This window comes from Hemitrygon akajei, chromosome 11, assembly GCF_048418815.1.
Source record: "Hemitrygon akajei chromosome 11, sHemAka1.3, whole genome shotgun sequence".
NCBI lineage: Eukaryota > Metazoa > Chordata > Chondrichthyes > Myliobatiformes > Dasyatidae > Hemitrygon > Hemitrygon akajei.
In genome coordinates, this window is record NC_133134.1 from 88391265 (window position 1) to 88401047 (window position 9783).

At 50.4% G+C, this 9783-nt stretch overlaps 1 non-coding gene across 1 annotated transcript; it reads right to left on the reverse strand.

Annotated features, from left to right (window-relative positions):
- Positions 1-1249: 1249 nt before the first annotated feature.
- On the reverse strand, positions 1250-1322 carry trnav-aac (transfer RNA valine (anticodon AAC)). Its single transcript has one exon. It is a non-coding gene; the product is annotated as a tRNA-Val (tRNA).
- Positions 1323-9783: the final 8461 nt, after the last annotated feature.

Here is a 9783-nt window from a genome sequence, read left to right on the forward strand (position 1 = left end):
TCCGGTGCTGATATTCTTCAAGTCAAGCCGGTGAATCAGAACTAGCAGCCCCGCTGCATTCCAGAGATCTCAGTATCAGTGTAAATAAAGTATCGACCAAGTGTCTTAGTATCAATTGACAATTGTTTATTTGACAATTATCCGTAGATGACGTCTGACTTCTTGATTTGTCCGCACATTTCCAGCATTTGCGGAACTTATTCATTCCTCCAGCGCTTTCTTGCTACTTACAACCTTAGGCAGGACGACCGGTGGGTGAGAGTATGGGGTGCGGTTTTGAGCTAAATTCCACTCAGGGAATATAACGAAGATTAAGTCGTGCCGGAAACATGCGTTCTACTATCTTCGTATGGACTCAGTCAGAAAAGGAAAAGAGGTTCCCAGCGCTGCTGAGGCAGAGATGGGTCGCTCTCCTACGGCAACAGCTGCGCAACAAATCAGGGAATGACGTTTCTTGTAACGCCCCTTCAATAAAGGAAGCTTACCCTATGAGCTAAAAGAGCCTCTGGGAGTTCCAAACCACAGTCTCCTTTTCACTGGACAGCCTTTGTGACCAATTAATCTACGTGGCATTCGCACAGTCTGCGAGCTGTACTGATGAGATGGAACTTATTCTTCATCGTCGGACCGATGGAATTGCTTCAAATTCTGCTAACTTTTTAAAATTCAGTACAGTATTCCATCTAATTTGAAAATTGCGTAACCGTGATCAGGGACGGATTCTCCCCAGTGCAATGTACGCCTGGTTTGCTAAATATTGCATTTACAACATCCAAATCCTTTTCCGGCCATTTGTCGATCAGTGAAGATAGGGGCTAGAAGGCACGTAGATAGGGGAAGACTGGGGATGAAATGACAAACTGGCTGGTGATTGAATCAAACGCACGTACCCGGGATGAAAATAATCGCAGGTCAGAAGCGATCACAGCGTGCGACAGAGGGAGTGTGTCACAGTGGCACAGTGGTCTCAGATGAGAATTTTACACATTTTTTTCTCCTCGCTCCATACACGTTACCTTCCCTCTTATCTGCCTCCTTGTACCACCAGCCGGCTTTAATAATCTTCTTATTCTGGTTCGTGGCCCGTCATTTTTAGTCCTCATAAACGGCCAGGGCATAAATGCTGACTTCTCTTTGTCCAGCGTTTTGTGGTTACGGTCAGTTTACGGACGAGTAACAGAAGTATTCCAATAGATAAACGTGGTTGCGTCCCTTCCAATGATTTGATGTAGATAAAAGTCTGAGCGAATGTTTCTGCCTGGTTTCGAACCAGGGACCTTTCGCGTGTTAGGCGAATGTGATAACCACTACACTACAGAGACGTTGCGGTCGCCTGCCATCTAGCACATGCAGCAGATACAAAACAAAACACTAACAACTAACTTATATACACTACTAACATCACCCAGAATATCAATAAAAAATGAATGCAATAAATTGTTTCCTTTCATAATAATCTTAATGAATCCCTCCATAACTGAAACTGGCTCCCGCCGAGGCCAGATGAGGACGTAGAAATGAACCACGTATTTCAAAATCCGCCTATTGTCCTGTGACTTCATTCATGTGTGTGTGTGTGTGTGTGTGTTTGTGCGTGTGCGACAAATGGAGTTCTCAATGGGAAGGAAAAAATATATACGGTCAAAATTGTTCATAACGGCCGATACTGAGAACTGGGGAAATAAATGCAGATGCAGACAGGCGCCCGGGACGGGAGAGGCTTCGGAGTAGAATGAACAAGAAATTCAGACATAGAGCGTACATAGCGATGGCAATTCTGTTCATCCCATGTGCACCATGTTAAACTGGTCCTGCCGTTCATCCCGCCTGTGATGGGCAAGCAAAATTAACCGGATGCTTACAAAGTACAAAAAGGTAACCTGGGGCAGCAGGTTTCCCTTTGAGTATACCTGTCCTTACTGAGAAACTGGAGCACGAGTAATATTTACGTTGCCGTCCTCCATTGAACTAGGATCTATAGGATCTAATGTTACCAAGATAACGACTGTAGTCTAAAAACTGCTGGGGTGTAAAAAACAAGACCAGTTTACACAGAACGTGGAAACTTGCTGGGCGCTGAAGAGGAAATCGAATGATACCATTTCAGTGAATATGTCGTCTGCGAGAGAAAGCGGAATCTGGTGAAATGTTTCTGTCCGATCCATCTTGTGAATTCTTGTCACAACACACACACGAATGTGGAGTAACTCCTCTGGTCATGCAGCAGCGAGAGAGAGAATACGCTGTCAATGTTTGGGGAGAAGAACCTTTATCCCTGCAACGATCTGGCGAACCTGTTCATCACCGCTCCACTGAATCCGTTGATGGTGTTGACGGCACTTTAAGGAAACGGATCAGAGGAACGACACCCTCACCGTAATTTTTAAGTGCGGATTGGGAGACAGTTTCAAACAAGCAGGCCGGGAGCTGAAGTTCCTGTGGCCCAGCTGGTGAATGATAAGTAGCTGCCACTCTGCATTCCAGAGATCTCAGTATCAGTGTAAATAAAGTATCGATCAAATGTCTTGGCATGAATTGTCACACCAGCACTTTGTCTTTCTTGTTACATGCAAACTAGGCGGAACGACCGGAGGTGTGGGGAGGGGGTGCGGTTTTGAGCTAAATTCAATTTACGGAATGTAACAGAGATTAAGTCCTGTCAGAAAAACACTCTCGACTATCATCGGATGGACTGAGTCAGAAAAGGAAAAGAGGTTCCCTGCGCTGATGAGGCAGGGATAGGTCACCCCCCTACGGCAACACCAGTGTGAGAAATCAGGGAATGGCGATTGTTGCATGGAACAATCCTCTCTCCCCCCCCCCCTTCAATAAATGAGGTTCCCTCTTTAAACTAAAAGCGACTCTAGGGGTTCCAAACTGCCGTCTACATTTCACTGGACAGACGTCTTGATCAGTTAAGCTCCCTGGCATTTGCACCGTCCTCGAGCGGTACTGAGGAGATGAAACTTGCTCTGATACTCTGATAGAGATGGAATTGATTCCGCTTCTGCTAATTTCCTCGAATTCCTTATTTCATCTGATGTGAAAAGTTGCATAACCCTGTTCAGAGACCGATTCTTACCAGTGGAATATCCTCCTGATTTACAAAATGGTATATTTGCAACATCCGAATCCTTCTCCTGCCATTTAACGATCAGTGAAGCCAGCTACTAGAAGGCACATAGATAGGGGAAGGTTGGAGATGAAATGATAAACTGAGTGAATCGATTGCACATACCTGGGATGAGCAGAGTCGTAGCTCAGCAGATATCACACTGCAGGACAGTATGAGTGTGTCCCAGTGTCAGTGGTCTGAGCTGAGAATTTTGCACAATTCTTCTCCACGCTCCCTGCACCTTACATTCGCTCTCATCTGCCTCCTCCTATCACCAGCCGGCGTGTACACACGTTTACCACACTTCTTATTTTGGTTCGTGACGCTTCTTTTCTAGTCCTGATGAACGGTCACGGCATAAATGCTGACTGATTTTCCTCCAGCGTTTTCTGGATGAGCGGATGCTTTGTATATGGAACGAGTAACAAAACTACTTCTCAAGACCACAAGATATAGGAGCAGAACTAGGCTATTCGGCCCATCGAGTCTGCACCGCTATTCAATCATAGGTTGATCCAACTCTCCAGTCATCCCGTCTCCTGATTGCTCTCCATACCCTTTGATGCCCTGATTATTCAGAAACATATCTATCTCTGCCTGAAATACACTGCATGCCTCCACAGCAGCTCGTAGCAACAAATTCCACAGATTTACCACTCTGACTAATGTAATTTCTCCGCATCTCTGTTTTAAATGCTCGTTCTTCAATCCGGAAATCGAGCATTCCTGACCTTGTCTACCCTATCATGCGAAATAACTAAGCCATATCTAATCTCTTCAGGCCTTTTAACATTCGAAAGGTTTCTATGAAATAACCCCCCCCCCCCCCATTCTCCTGAACTCCAGGGAATGCAGCCGAAGTGCTTCCCAACGTTCTTCATACGTTTACCGTTTCATTCCTGGAATCATTCTCGTGAATCTTTTCTGAACGCTTTTCAATGTCAGTATATCCTTTTCTAAAATATGGAGCCTAAAACGGCACACAGTACTCCGTGTTGTCTCACGAGGGCCTTATTCAGCCTTAACATCACATCTTATATTCCATACCTCTAAAATGAATGCCAACATTGCTTTCTCCTTCTTCATAACCGACTCAAACTAGAGGTTGACGTTTAGGGTATCCTGCACAAGGATTACCAAGCCCATTTACATCCCTGTATTTTGAACTCTCCCCCTTTAAATAATGGTCTACCCGTTTATTTCCTCCACCAAAGTGCATGACACTTTCCAACATTGTATTTCATTTGCGTCTTCTTTTGCCCATTCCCCTAAACTATCTAAGTTTCTCTGCAGGGTCTCTGATTCCTCAACACTACCCGCTCCTTCACCTATCTTTGTATCACCGACAAACAAATCCATTAATCACCCAGTCCAAAGCATTGACATACATCGTAAAAAGCACCGGTCGCAACACCGACCCCTGTGGAACTCCACTGGTAACCGGCAGCCAGCCATAATAGGATCCCTTTATTTCCACTCTCTATTTTCTGCCGATCAGCAAATGCTCCACTCATGCTGTTAACTCCGCTGTTATTCCATCGGCTGTTATCTTGCTAAGCAGCCTCATGTGTGGCACCTTACAAAAGGCCTTCTGAAATTCCAAGTAACCCACATTCACTGCATCTTTTCTGTCTACGCTGCCTATAATTTCCTCAAAAGATTGCAGTAGGTTACTCAGGCAGGATTTTCCTTTTAGGAAACCATGCTGGTTTCGGCCTGTCTTGTCATGTGCCTCCAGGTGCTCCATAATCCCATCTCTGACAATGGATTGATGTTCCTAACCACTGATGTCAGTCTAACAGCTCTATACTGTCCTTTAAGCTGCCTCACACCCTTCTTAAATAGCGGAACAACATTTGCAGTTTTCCAGTTAGCCGGAACAATGCCAGAATCTATCGATACATGAAAGATTATTGTGAATGCTTCAGCAAATTCTCCAGCTACTTCCTTCAGAATCCGAGAGTGCATTCCATCAGCTCCAGGAGATTTATCCACCCTCAGACCATTAATCTTCCCGAGCACCTTCTCAGTCGTAATTTTCACTGCACATACTTCACTTCACTGACACTCTTGAATGTCCGGTATACTGCAGATAACTTCCACGGTAAAGACCAATACAAAATACGCATTCAGTTCTTCTGCCGTCTCAGCGTCTATCATTACACTACCTCCAGCGCCATTTTCTATTGGTCCCATATCTACTTGCACCTCTCTTTTACCCTTTCTATACTTAAAAAAACGTTTACTATCTTCTTTATATTAGCCGCCAGCTTCTTTTCATAATTCATCTTTTTCTTCCTAATAATTTTCTTAGTTTGCTTCTGCAAGTTTTTAGAAGCTTCCCACTATCTTTGGCTGCGTTGTATGCCTCTCTTTTCCGTTTGATTTGAGTCTGACTTCACTTAGCAGCCACGGTAGTGTCCATCGTCCATTTGAAAATTTCTTCTTATTTGGAATATATCTGTCCTGCACGTCCCTCATTTTTCGCAGATACTCCATCCATTGTTGCTGTGCTGTCCTTCCTGCTCGTGTTCCTTTCCAGTCAACTTTGGCCAGTTATTGTAATTTCCTTTATTACACTGAAATACGGAAACATTGAAATTTAGTTTCTCCGTCTCAAATTTCAAAGTTGATCATGTGATCACTGCTCCCTAAGGGTTCCTTAACCTTAAGCTCTCTTATCACCTCCGGGTCATTGCACAACACCCAATCCAGCACAGTCGATCGCCCAGTGGGCTCAACAACAAGCTTTTCTAAAAATCAACACCTTAGACATTCAAAAAGTTCTCTCTCTTGAGGTCCACAATTGGCCTGCTTTTCCCAATACACTCTTATGCTAAAATCCCCAACGATGATCATGACATTGTGGCGACCCACTTCCCAGCGTACTCGAACCGGCTCACAAATCGGCGCGCGCCGGCATTGAGGCCAGTCCCAAAAAGGGCGCCAAGTCTGCTTTACCAGCAAGGGGAAAAGCCCGCGCGCGGGAAAGGACTGTGAATACGCGCCCCCTACAGCATTCCCGCCCGGGGAGGGCGGGATCAGGAAGGCTTTAAAGCGAGGCCGCGAAGTTCGAATAAATCTCTTTTGCAACTGCAGCTCGACTACGTGTCGTTATTTCAGCGCTGCGTGTAGCCCACCGCTACAATTGGTGACCCCGACGGCCCAAACGACATTTGGGCCGAAGATTAACGATGCCGCATCTGTTCATGCAGTTTCGTTAAAACTGCCAAGCTTCTGGACGCTGCGACCTCACCTATGGTTCCAGAAAGCAGAAGCCCATTTCCACATTCGGCAGATAACCTCGGAGGGCACACGTTACTACTACATGGTGAGCTCCCTCGACCAGGAAACAGCGGCCCAGGTGGAGGAGTTCATACAGTCTCCCCCCAGCAGACGGCAAATACATGGAATTCAAAGCCCTGCTCATAAGGACTTTCGGACTCTCACGGCGCGAGCGAGCTGCCCGCTTACTGCACCTGGATGGTTTGGGGGACAGGCCACCGTTGGCTTTGATGAATGAGATGCTGTCCCTGGCCGGAGGACACAAGCCCTGCCTCATGTTTGAGCAGGCATTCCTGGAGCAGCTGCCCGAGGACATACGCCTGCTGCTGTCCGACGCGGATTTCAGCGACCCCCGGAAGGTGGCAGCCCGGGCGGACTTGCGGTGGAAATCCAAGAAGGACAGTGGGGCGTCCGTCGGACAGATCACCAGGCCACGCTCCCAGCAGCAGACCAGACCAGGCCCGGCAGCAGAGCCCACTAACCCCGCGGGGGGGAGGGGGAGGAGACCAACGAACAATGGTGCTTCTACCACCAGCGGTGGGGCGCAGAAGCCCGCCGCTGTAGCCCGCCCTGCAAGTTCCCGGGCAACGCCAGGGCCAGCCGCCGCTGATAGCTACGGCGGCTGGCCATCGGGATAGCCTCCTGTATGTGTGGGACAAGCGGTCGGGACGCCGCTTTTTGGTCGATACCGGAGCCGAGATCAGCGTCTTACCTCCGACGAGTTACGACACCCGCAACAGGGCACCGGGTCCCACCCTGAGGGCCGCGAACGGCAGCACAGTAAGGACCTACGGCTACAGTTCTGCTCCAGCCGGTTCACGTGGGACTTCACGCTGGCCGCCGTAGCCCAACCGCTCCTGGGCGCGGATTTTTTGCGGGCTCACAGCCTACTTATCGACCTGCTAAGGAAGAGACTGGTCCACGCCGAGACCTTTCAAACGTTCTCCCTGGGTGAAGCCCAGTTGCCAGCCCCACACCTAGACTTCATCACCCTGTCCGACAACGACTTCACCAGAGTCCTGGCGGATTTCCCATCGGTTCTGGCACCGCAGTTCACGACAGCCATGCCCAGACACGGCATACAGCACACATCCCGACTCAGGGACGACCCCTCCACGCCCGTGCTTGGAGGCTTCGCCCGGACAAGCTCCGACTGGCGAAGGAGGAGTTCAAGAGGATGGAGGAATTGGGGATCATACGGCAGTCCGACAGCCCATGGGCCTCCCCCCTGCACATGGTGCCCAAAACATCAGGGGGCTGGAGACCATGCGGCGACTACCACAGGCTGAACGAGGCTACAACACCGGACCGCTACCCTGTGCCGCACATACAGGATTTTGCAGCAAACCTGCACGGCGCACGGATCTTCTCCAAGGTGGACCTCGTCCGGGGATACCATCAAATCCCGATGCATCCTGACGATGTCCCCAAAACGGCACTCATCACCCCGTTCGGCCTTTTCGAGTTCCTCCGCATGCCGTTCGGCCTGAAGAATGCCGCACAGACGTTTCAGCGGTTAATGGACGCGGTGGGACGCGACCTGGACTTTGCTTTCATCTATTTGGACGACATGCTCATAGCCAGCAGCAGTCATCAGGAGCATCTGTCCCACCTCCGTCAACTCTACGCCCGACTGAGTGAATACGGCCTGACAATCAACCCGGCCAAATGCCAGTTCGGGCTCGATACCATCGACTTCTTAGGCCACAGGATTACTAAAGACGGGGCAACCCCTCTGCCCGCTAAGATAGACGCAGTCCGCCATTTCCCCCGACCCAACCCAATCAAAGGCCTTCAGGAATTCGTGGGTATGGTAAATTTCTACCACCGCTTCCTCCCTTCAGCTGCCCGAATCATGCGCCCCCTGTTCGCCCTGATGTCGGGTAAGGGCAAGGACATTACCTGGGACGAGGAGTCCGCCGCCGCTTTCTTTAAAACGAAAGAAGCCTTGGCAAACGCCGCGATGCTAGTGCACCCCAGAATGGACGTCCCTACCGCCCTCACAGTGGACGCATCTAACACGGCAGTCGGTGGGGTGCTGGAACAACTCATCGAGGTTCGCTGGCAACCCCTGGCGTTTTTCAGCAAACACCTACGACCACCCGAGCTGAAATACAGTGCTTTCGACCGGGAACTGTTGGAGCTATACCTGGCAATCCGGCATTTCAGGTACTTCTTGGAAGGTAGGCCTTTCACCGCGTTCACGGACACAAACCGCTTACCTTTGCCTTCACGAAGGTGTCCGATCCCTGGTCGTCCCGCCAGCAGCGACATCTGCCCTACATCTCTGAATACACGACGGATGTCCGGCATGTCTCGGGAAAGGACAATGTCGTGGCGGACGCTCTTTCTCGCCCTACCATTCAAGCCCTGTCCCAAGGGGTAGACTATGAAGCATTGGCGGAGGCGCAGCAGGCAGACGAGGAGATCCCAAGGTTACAGAACCGCAGTCTCCGGTTTGCAGCTCCAGGACCTCCCCGCAGGCCCAGGTGAGCGGACCTTACTCTGTGACGTCACCACCGGCCAACCCCGCTCCGTCGTCCCGGCAGCCTGGCGGCGGCGCGTTTTCAACTCCATTCATAACTTAGCGCACCCCTCCATCAGGACAACCGTCCGGATGGTCTCCAACAAGTTCGTTTGGCACGGACTCCGCAAGCAGGTCAGTGAATGGGCCAAAACGTGCATGCACTGCCAAACTGCCAAGGTGCAGCGGCACACCAAAGCTCTGCCGCAGCAGTTCCACCCCACCCACCGCCGTTTCGACCACATTCATGTGGATATCGTGGGCCCCCTGCCAGTGTCGCACGGAGCGCGGCACCTCCTCACTATCGTGGACCGGTTCACAAGATGGCCAGAGGCGGTCCCCTCACCGACACCACCTCCGAATCTTGCGCCCGGGCTCTGATCGCCACCTGGGTATCTCGCTTTGGTGTACCGACCCACATTACCTCCGACAGAGGCACCCATTTCACCTCCAGCCTGTGGTCAGCTATGGCCAGCCTTTTGGGGACACAGCTGCACCACACAACTGCTTACCATCCACAGTCGAACGGCCTGGTGGAGCGTTTCCACCGTCACCTGAAGTCGGCTCTCATGGCCCGCCTCAAAGGGCCTCACTGGGTGGACAAGCTTCCCTGGGTCCTGCTCGGCATCCGCACGGCGCCCAAAGAAGATCTGCACACCTCGTCGGCCGAGTTGGTGTACAGCACACCCCTGGTCGTCCCGGGGGAGTTCATACCAGCCCCAAGGGGGCAAGAGGAAGAACCCGCAGCAGTCCTGGGCAGACTACAGGAGAGGCTTGGTAACCTGGCCCCCATACCCACTTCGCAGCATGGGCAGAACCCGACCTGCGTACCCAAAGACCTGCAGAACTGTAAGTTCGT